The sequence below is a fragment of the Suricata suricatta genome, chromosome 8 (assembly GCF_006229205.1).
Source record: "Suricata suricatta isolate VVHF042 chromosome 8, meerkat_22Aug2017_6uvM2_HiC, whole genome shotgun sequence".
In the NCBI taxonomy this organism is placed as follows: Eukaryota; Metazoa; Chordata; class Mammalia; order Carnivora; family Herpestidae; genus Suricata; species Suricata suricatta.
The window spans coordinates 58202413-58211459 of record NC_043707.1 but is presented as its reverse complement, the minus strand read 5'-3'; the positions used below and the strand labels follow the sequence as shown (position 1 = coordinate 58211459).

General features: G+C 37.5%; 1 long non-coding RNA gene across 1 annotated transcript in view; it reads left to right on the top strand.

Moving 5' to 3' along the window:
* LOC115299203 overlaps nucleotides 1–8629 on the top strand; it is a 100887-nt gene extending 92258 nt beyond the window's left edge. The window contains exon 3 of the long non-coding RNA XR_003912043.1: nucleotides 8505–8629. This is a non-coding gene — a long non-coding RNA (uncharacterized LOC115299203). The remainder of the gene's footprint in view (nucleotides 1–8504) is intronic.
* Nucleotides 8630–9047: the final 418 nt, after the last annotated feature.

Here is a 9047-nt window from a genome sequence, read left to right as displayed (position 1 = left end):
CTGTAAGCATAGGTGTGCATGAAACCTTTTGAGTTAGTATTTTTGATTTTGGGGGTAGATATCCAGTATATCCAGTAGTACAATTATTAGATCATAGGATAGTTCTATTTTTAATTTTTTTGAGGAAACTCCATACTGTTTTCCACAGTGGCTGCTAAGTTTCATTTATTCTTTGAGGGAGAGAGAGAGAGAGAGAGAGCTCATGTGTGTGCTCATGAGTTGGGGGGGGGGAAGAGGGAGAAGGAGAGAGAGAATCTTAAGCAGGCTCCAATGTCCAGTGTAGAGTTTGCTAAAGTGCTCCATCTCACGACCCTGAGATCATGACCTGAGCTGAAATCAAGCATCAGGCACTTAACTGACTGAGCCACCCAGGGACCCTGATAAGTTGCATTTTATTTTATCTTATTATTTTTTATTTTTTTAAAAATGTTTTTATTTATTTTTGAGAGAGTGACAGAGAATAAGTGGGGGGAGGGGCTGCAGAGAGAGAGAGAGAGAGACACAGAATCTGAAGCAGGATCCAGGCTCTGAGCTAGCTGTCAGCACAGAGCCCGATGCAGGGCTCGAACCCACGAACCGCGAGATCATGACCTGAGCTGAAGCCGGACGCTTAACCGACTGAGCCACCCAGGCGCCCCTAAGTTGCATTTTAAAAAAAGACCCTGAGATTAGGGATCCTGAATCTTTTATAATGGACAGGAATTATGTCTGTATCTGTCCTTTCCTCCAGACAGAGAGAGAGAGAGAGAGAGAGAGAGAGAGAGAGAGAGAGAGAGAGAGAGACACTATCTCTGTTTTTCCAAAGCTGTTTGCTATACAAAGATCCTTAAAGGATAGTCTGGAGCAAAGGACCTAATTCATTCGTGCCTTTGCAGAAACTCACAGAAATATGAAAGACATATGGGGAATTGTCCCTCAACAAAATTTTTACTTGGTTTGTACGTGAGCCTGTAAGTTACACAGAGCCAGGCACATGTATTTTATATATTGCCAAATCCCCTAAATTGGTATATGTTTTATAACAATTATTATGTAAATTATGTAAAGATATGATTAATATGTAAAATATATTCTATACATATGTTAGCACTATATAGATAGTCATGGGAATGCTAGGTAGCTCAATCAGTTGAGCACCAACTTTTGATTTCAGCTCAGGTCATGATTCCAGGATTGTGGAATTGAGCCCCACATCAGGCTCTGACTCCATGCTGAGCATGGAGGCTGCTTAAGATTCTCTGTCTCTCTGTCTCTCTCTCCTCCTCTGCTCCTCTCCCCCGCTTGCATATTCTCTCTAAAAAAAAAAAGTACTGTGATTGATAACATTTTAAAATGTAAAGTGGGAAACTGATAAAGGATAAATGAGTATCCCTTTACTACCTCTATTGCCTGCCTGTCTGTCTATTATTATCATTAATAATGTGTTATTTGTCAAATAATGTCCTTTGAATTCTAACTGTATTAGCTAAAGCCTTGATATAATAATATCTGTGGCTTAAAGATAGATATTAATTATGTCTTCAGTATTGGTAGTATAAAAAGTTTTCATTGACTAGAGAAATGGAATAAAATATATTTAATGGGAACTATTGATTACAATGTCATGAAATCAAGAGTATTGCTCATTCTAATCAACTGCACCATAGAAAAAATGTTGAAAAATATTGCTAGGACATGGGGATGAATGACTTTTTTTTGTAATGATGTCAGGAAATTTGTCCCTGAATTAAGAAGTTGCTTACTTAATCTTGTTTTTTTTTTGGTGTGGCTGTCTCAGATTGACTGTGATTCAGCTGAAGGAAAGTATAAATATAGTAGTAGGTAATACAAAACTTCAGATGGATGACTCTTGTGCTGAGGGTGTGGAATGTACAGTGGGTTACAACTTCACTGGAATTATAGGATAATAGTTTAGGATTTCAGAACCACCTTCTTTGTGTTCATCATCATGTAGTAGCTGATACATGCATTTACCCTTAATTTTCATTTTTTAACATCACTTCTAATGAAAGGGTGACTTTCAATCCAGTGCATTACATTTAATATTTACCTTCTAAAATTCAGTAGTTGGTTATGCTTGCTAATTCTGTCATAAAATTTCATTTGCTGTGAAATTTTAACACTGGGAAATTTATATCTTGTTCTTGAAATGCAGTACATTAATATTACAAATATGAGGCCAATGAAATATTGTTAAAGACTAGAATAACCATATAGAAATACACCTGAATTCAGTTACTTGATATTATTATTTTTTTAAACAATTACATGCCTTACCTGATTTCTTGTTTTCATCAATGACTCCTGCTACTTGGGATCTTTGTGTAGACCTTCAAGAGTAATTTGGGTCCCTCTCTTTTGGGGCAGACCTAGTAGATACTTTTAGTATCTTTAGTACTTTTAGCATGCTTTAGGTTAGGCTAGAACAGGATTGGTGTTAGTACAGAGGAGAAAGTCATGGGGCTCCCTGCTGGTGTTCTTATTGAATTTTATTGCACCTGGGATGCCCAATTAAATAGAGACCTATAGATTCCACAGATAGAGATCTAAAGAACATGGAATTTTATTGACTCAATTGTGATTTGTTGGTCTCTGCCACATACCTTACTCGAAACAAAATCCTACACCATGTGTTGTGAAGAGTTACCCTCAATATGGTAATATTTTCAAGTGGTCCCCAAACTTCCTGCATCATAATTTCCTGGGTGCTTATTAAAAATTCCGATTTCTGGATCCCACCCCAAAGTTAATATATTGAAATCTTGGAGGTAGGCTGAGGCATCTCATTTTTAACAAATTTCTCAGGTAATACTTAGACTCACTGAAAACTGAAAATAAGTACAGAGGCTGGAGCATCAGGAGAGAAGCCAGATGATTAAGGTCACTAAGCTTCTGGTGGGAAATATAGTATGTAGCATATTATAGTGTGATCAGGACAAACTGAGTAGGATGGTTAATTTTATGTATCAACTAGGCTAGGTAAAAATACTGAGATATTTGGTAAAACATTTTTCTAAATGTTTTGGTGAAGGCATTCTTCACCAAAGATAAGGTTAATGTTTAAGTCATTAGGCTTTGGGTAAAGCAGATTACTTTCCATAATGTGGGCAGGCTTCACTCAATCAGCTGAAGGTCTTGATAGAAACACACTGACATCCCCAGAAGAGGGAAACCTGCTAGCAGACAGCCTTTGGACTTGAACTGCAATTCTCCCCTGGATCTCTAGCCTGCTGGTCTACTCTACAGATTTTGGACTTGCCAACCCCCAACAACCCTGTGAATTTACTCATTAAATCAAATATCTCTCCTTGTTGATTCTGTTTCTCTGGAGAATTCTTAAATGCTGGGGGTACAAGGATTCCCTTAGGGAGAAGTGAGGATATATTCTCTGGCTTTCAGAATGAGAATTTTAAATTTTTGTGTTCTTCCTTAATGATAATGAAGTCAAATATTCATATTCAAGGTCATCTGGATGTTTACTTCCTATCAGAGGGCCATCATATGATTTCAGTAATGAAATTAGTGATTGGTTTCTGATTGTGGTGGCAGTTGTCTGAAGTGATAGCATTTAATTTTTAGCGTATATTTGAAACTCGTGGACATAGACCTCTACGAAGGGTTGCCAGATAAAATGCAGGAGGCCCAGCTAAGCTTGAATTTCAGATAAGCAACCAATAGTTTTTTTTTTTTTTTATATATATGTATGTCCCAAATAGTGTGTGGAGCCTATTTATACTAATCATTTTCTGTTGCTTACCTGAAATTCAAATTTAACAGGGCATCTTATATTTTTATTTGCTAAAATAAATCTGGAAATCCTAATTTTGAGGATGTATTTCCTGAGATTCAAAGCTTCCCAGATTTGAGGGCTTTCTTTTCATGTATTTGTGTGTGTGCATTTGAGGCAGCTGGGTGGTGCTTCCTGATAACTGCCTTCTGTCATAGTTACTTCTGTGGTACTCTTCATACTCTGTTTCATCAGTCTCCAGGAGATTTATTGATGCCAACCAAACTCTCAAGAGATCTTTTTTGTAATTCAGAAAGCTAATATTGATTTACAACAGGAAATAATTTTGGCCCATTATAGTTGAGGTTTCTCTGTGGTTGATTCACTTAGGAACCAAATGGTATAAGAAAATAGAGCTTGATGACTTCAGACTTAGAGCAAAAGAAATGATTATTCTTTAGAAATCATTTTGATAGACATATATTGGCTTGATCAAGTCCCTTTTTTTACTAGAATTTTTTTTTTGTTCTATAATTTGGACTTAAAAAAACAGATTATCTCTTCCACTGGACATGGCTGAAATACATGTCTAAAATAGTCTCCTTTGGGGTGCCTGGGTGGCTCAGTTGGTTAAGTGGCAAACTTCGGCTCAGGTCATGATCTCATGGTCTGTGAGTTCAAGGTCTGTGTCAGGCTCTCTGCTGACAGCACAGCCTGCTTTGGGTTCTTTATCTCCCCCTCTCTCTGACCCTCTTCTGCTTGCTCGCTTGCTCTCTCTCAAAAATAAACAAACATTAAAAAATTATAAAATATATTCATCCAACTCTCCTTTCTATAGTTTTTTGCATTGGCCCCAAACCCAACTCCTATTTCAGTTTTCTACCTCACTGCGGTACCTTCCAAACATCTTACAATGTCAACATCCAATTTCGGTGAATACCTTTTCAATGGACTGTCTCCTAATTGCTTCTGGAATGTTTTCTAGGGGCCAGTGGATTCTATTCATTGTGTATGGATTACGGTTAGTCTCAGAGAGTATGTCCTTTTCATGTCCTTGCTCTTCCCACTTATTCTCTAATCTTTAATGTCCAGAGTTACAAAGTAATAGGAGGGTGTTTTGCTTTTGGACATTAAGGATTCACTCTCTATTCTCTAGGTGAAGAGTAATATACAACCTTCTTAAAACTGGCGTTATAGTTATAGGCTCATTTCATGTAACCATTGCAATAGTCTTTAACCCATAATCTAGGCTCATAAGTGAAGGTTGATTCCGTATCCATAGGAAAAAATTAGTTTCTGTAGCATATGCATTAAGGACCATATGACTTTTTAATTTCATTCTTTTCTTTTGTAAGTGTTCCCATTCACTACAAAATCTAATTTAGATGGTGATTTAGAAGAATGGAAACTATTAAAATAACACCAACCAAAAAATTAAAGTTATGTTATAGAGGAGAGTGAGAATCCCATAATGATTTCTTATTATAAGCCCTCTTAGAATAGTTCACAATACAACATACAAAGTTAAAGAATGACAGCAGCTTTTCCAAATAATTTCATATATAGATACTGTCTTTTATTCTAGAAGATGATTTTTCCACCAGAGTTCAGATTTAAAACTGAGATATTTTCTTTAACACTCAATCTGAATTCCTACGAATAATTAGAAATCTTGAGAGAGGAAAAAAATGTGTAGATGCAATTAAAGGTGATGCCATCTAAAGTCTTGTTTGGTCTAGCTTACCTCTAATATTGTCATAAACACACACTTGCACACACATTCACACATCTTCCTTCAGATGCCCATATTTTTATTTGGCTTTGCTGTTTAATAAAGACACTCAGGACAAATAACTCCTCCCTAAAAGCACACAATTTATCATTTTTAATAATTATACCTTATACTGGCAGTGCTTTGAAATTTACAAAAGGCCTAAGAGGCACATAGGGTAGATATAACTACATTTTGTTTCCATTTTGTGGGAAAAGAAAGTGAGAATTACAGAAGCTAAGTACTGTGTGTAGGTAAAAAGTAACAAGCTGGGAACTCTAAGTCCAGTCATTTTAACTCCAAATTCCCTTCTCCTTTCAATGCAGTTAAGAGTTGTCATGAGCTTTACAAGAGGTAACGTATGAAAAATGTTCCAGAGTATTAGTTGCTACAATGTGTTCTCAAGCTCAGTTTCCAAGCCTGACTATCAGATTCCTTCGGGAATTTGTACCTTAAAAATTACTTCCCTGGTGATACTGATGATCAGCTACAACGAAGAACAACTTGTTAGGTTGCATTCTCAGAAATAATGCCAGTATACTGCCGGTTATGTATTTTGTCTAAATGTGTGCCCCACTGCCTACCTTCAAGTTGCAAAGTTTTATTCTCTCTACAAGAAGGCATCATGCTAATAAAATTTTTTATCTTTACCTTTATACCTTTCACATGTAGGTGAGGTATTAGATGCTGTTGGCATTGTCTAAATGTAAAGAAGATAATATTATTTCAACCTTGTAGATGAGGATGCTGAGGCTCAGGCAGAATAAGTAACTTTCCCAAAGGAAGTGCCATTTAATAAACCGATGTGGTTAACATAAGGTTGATGAGTAGTTTATTAATGAGAATGATCTGGAGTAACTGAAGCATATTCAAGTTCTGTCATCCAGAGTTACTTTTCAAAAGGAAAGGCACACAAGGTCTTTTATTTAAATAATTTTGTTTAGAAAGTTTCCAAAGCCCTTTCTCCTTTCTATAACACACACACACACACACACACACACGAGTCATTATTTTAAAATATGAAAACTGATTGTATTCTTAAAACTTTTATTCAGCAGAACAATTTTATTTATATAACTGAACAACTGTAAGGGAATTTCCAGACCATGTTTTTTAAACCTTAAATATTTTAGTTCATCCTGTGAAGAAACATTTGCTTTTTAAAAAGGCTGATGGCTTGAGCAACATACTTGGCTTTGATCCTATTTTCTGCCCGGGGAAGGGCATGTCTTATTCATCAGTCCATGTGTACACTTGTATTGTTACTCCAGAGTTAGAGGAGGAGAAAAATAACCGAGGACAACTGCAATTTGGGAGAGTAGCCAAGGGCTGGGAAGAAGATATGAGATGATTCTAGACTTGAAAATTATATTTTATGTTCAAAGTATCCTCTAGATATTATGAATTTGTTTACACACTTAGCTTAACTTTGAAAGGAGAACCTTAAATCAAAAAAAATCGTTTTAACTAAACTGTGCCTAGTTCAAAGCAATGTCTTGGAGTCAGCTATAATTTGAGCAAAACAGTAATAGTTATAGTAGATGCAGCTTTTTCCTTCAGCTTGCCCAGGGTCTTACTGTGTGCAAGTTACTGAATCACCCTTGTCAATGAGACCAGTCATCCCTGCCTTACAATAGAAATTACAAAAATCAATGTGTCATACCTCGCTTCCTTGGAAAGCTGCGTGAGGATCTATCAGTCAATAGCAACTACAACAGAAATCATTCATGTCACCTGCCCCTTTCTCCTCTGTCCCCTCTACCTCTCACAGCCCGAAGAAGAGAAGCCTGGGTGAGTGGCCTCTCAGTGGGCCCTGCTGATCTGCCTCTTTACTGTAACAACAGCCAATTAATATTTATTGAACATTTATAACGGGCCTGGCCTTCAGCCAGGTGTTGGCTCCCATCTTAGGGCCTCTGCAGTTATTCCCTCTGCCTAGAATGTTCTCTTTGATCTTCACATGACTGGTTTCATCTTGTCATTCAATTCTTAATTGACATTTTTGATTTCATCACTCCACAAAGGTCTTCTTTCAATCTGAGGTAAACATCTAGTCACATCCCATCAGATCATCCTATTTTAATTCTCTGCATAGCATTTATTGCCTGTTATTCTTCTTATTTTAAAACAAGTGTTTGTCATTATCTGTCTCCTCTTCTTATAACGTAAGTACCACAACAGATGGAAACTTCTCTGTCTTGTTAGTACTGTCTCTCCCGTACCTAGAATCTTTTCCTGACACGTGGCTATTTGTTCAATGAGAGAGAGACCTAGGATATGACAGTGGGACAAAAGTAGACATGGTTCCTGATTTCATGGGGCTGCTTGTAGTTTAGTGAGGGCAATAGACAGTAATGAAAGAAACTTACAATTACATGCATATTTTCAACTATGATAAATGTGGAGATGGAAGGGTTCTAGGGGGACTTAGGAAAGGGGCAATTAACCACAAAATGGAGGTCATGCTAGGATTCCCGAGAAAGGACAACAGGGTGAGATAAAATGTAAAAGAAGAGGTGAAAGGAGGATGGGATGGGTAGGGAGATTAAGACCAAAAAAATTCTATGTTTCAAATTCCAAGGCTAGAGGGAACATGCCCATTTAAGAAAAATGCCAGTGTGGTTGGCTTGCTGAAGGAAAGTGAAGGCATGGCTGTGAGATATGGCTGGGCAGACAGGTGGGATCCAAGCCAAGGCAGGGTCCTGTGGGCAATGTCAGACACTTGGGTCATTAGCCTAACATTGACGGGGAGCCTCTGATAAGTTTTAAGCAGTAGTAGAATGATGTGACCAGATTTGTAGTTCGAAAGAGATCACTCTGCGTTGTAGAGAATGCAGTAGAGGTGGTTTAAGTGGGAAAGCTACTGCTACCTTCAGCATGAGATGTGGGTGGTTTGGATCTGACTTTCGTGAGTGAAACCAACAAGATGTAGCTTTGGAGTAGACATTGGGGTGAGAGAGAGGGCAGTGTCAAGGGTGATCCTGAGATTTCTGTTTCTCTTGCCAGAATGGACGCTTTTGTCATTCCTTGATAATGGTCACACCAAAAGACAACTATGGAGGTGGAGTATGGGCTGGAAATAAGTTCAACTTTGTGGTATGTTGTGCTTGAAGAAACTTGGAGATACCTAAGGAGGAACATTTAGTAAATAATTGGTTATATGGATCTGGAACATCCAAGAAAGATCTGTGCCTGAGAAATACAGATTTGTGAGTCATGTGTGAGTAGGTGAAAATTGAAGACATTGATGTGCATACAAGAGCCTAAATGTAGAAACTGGGAAAAGAGAAAGGCTACGGCTGAGACTTGAAGAAGTTCCATCATTTAAAATCATTTAATCAGTGGTTGGAGAAGGATGATTGTACAAAGCAGAATGAAGGAAGTGGCAGAGAATAGGAATAAACCAGAGAAGATTTATGCATGTCCAAAGCAGGGAAGAGAATGAAAAAAATGACTTGCCTATTTCCCTCACTATCATGTAAACTTCTTAAATTCACTGTTGTCCCCAGAGCAACCAATAGCTTTGGCCCATGGTAGACTTTTAATAAA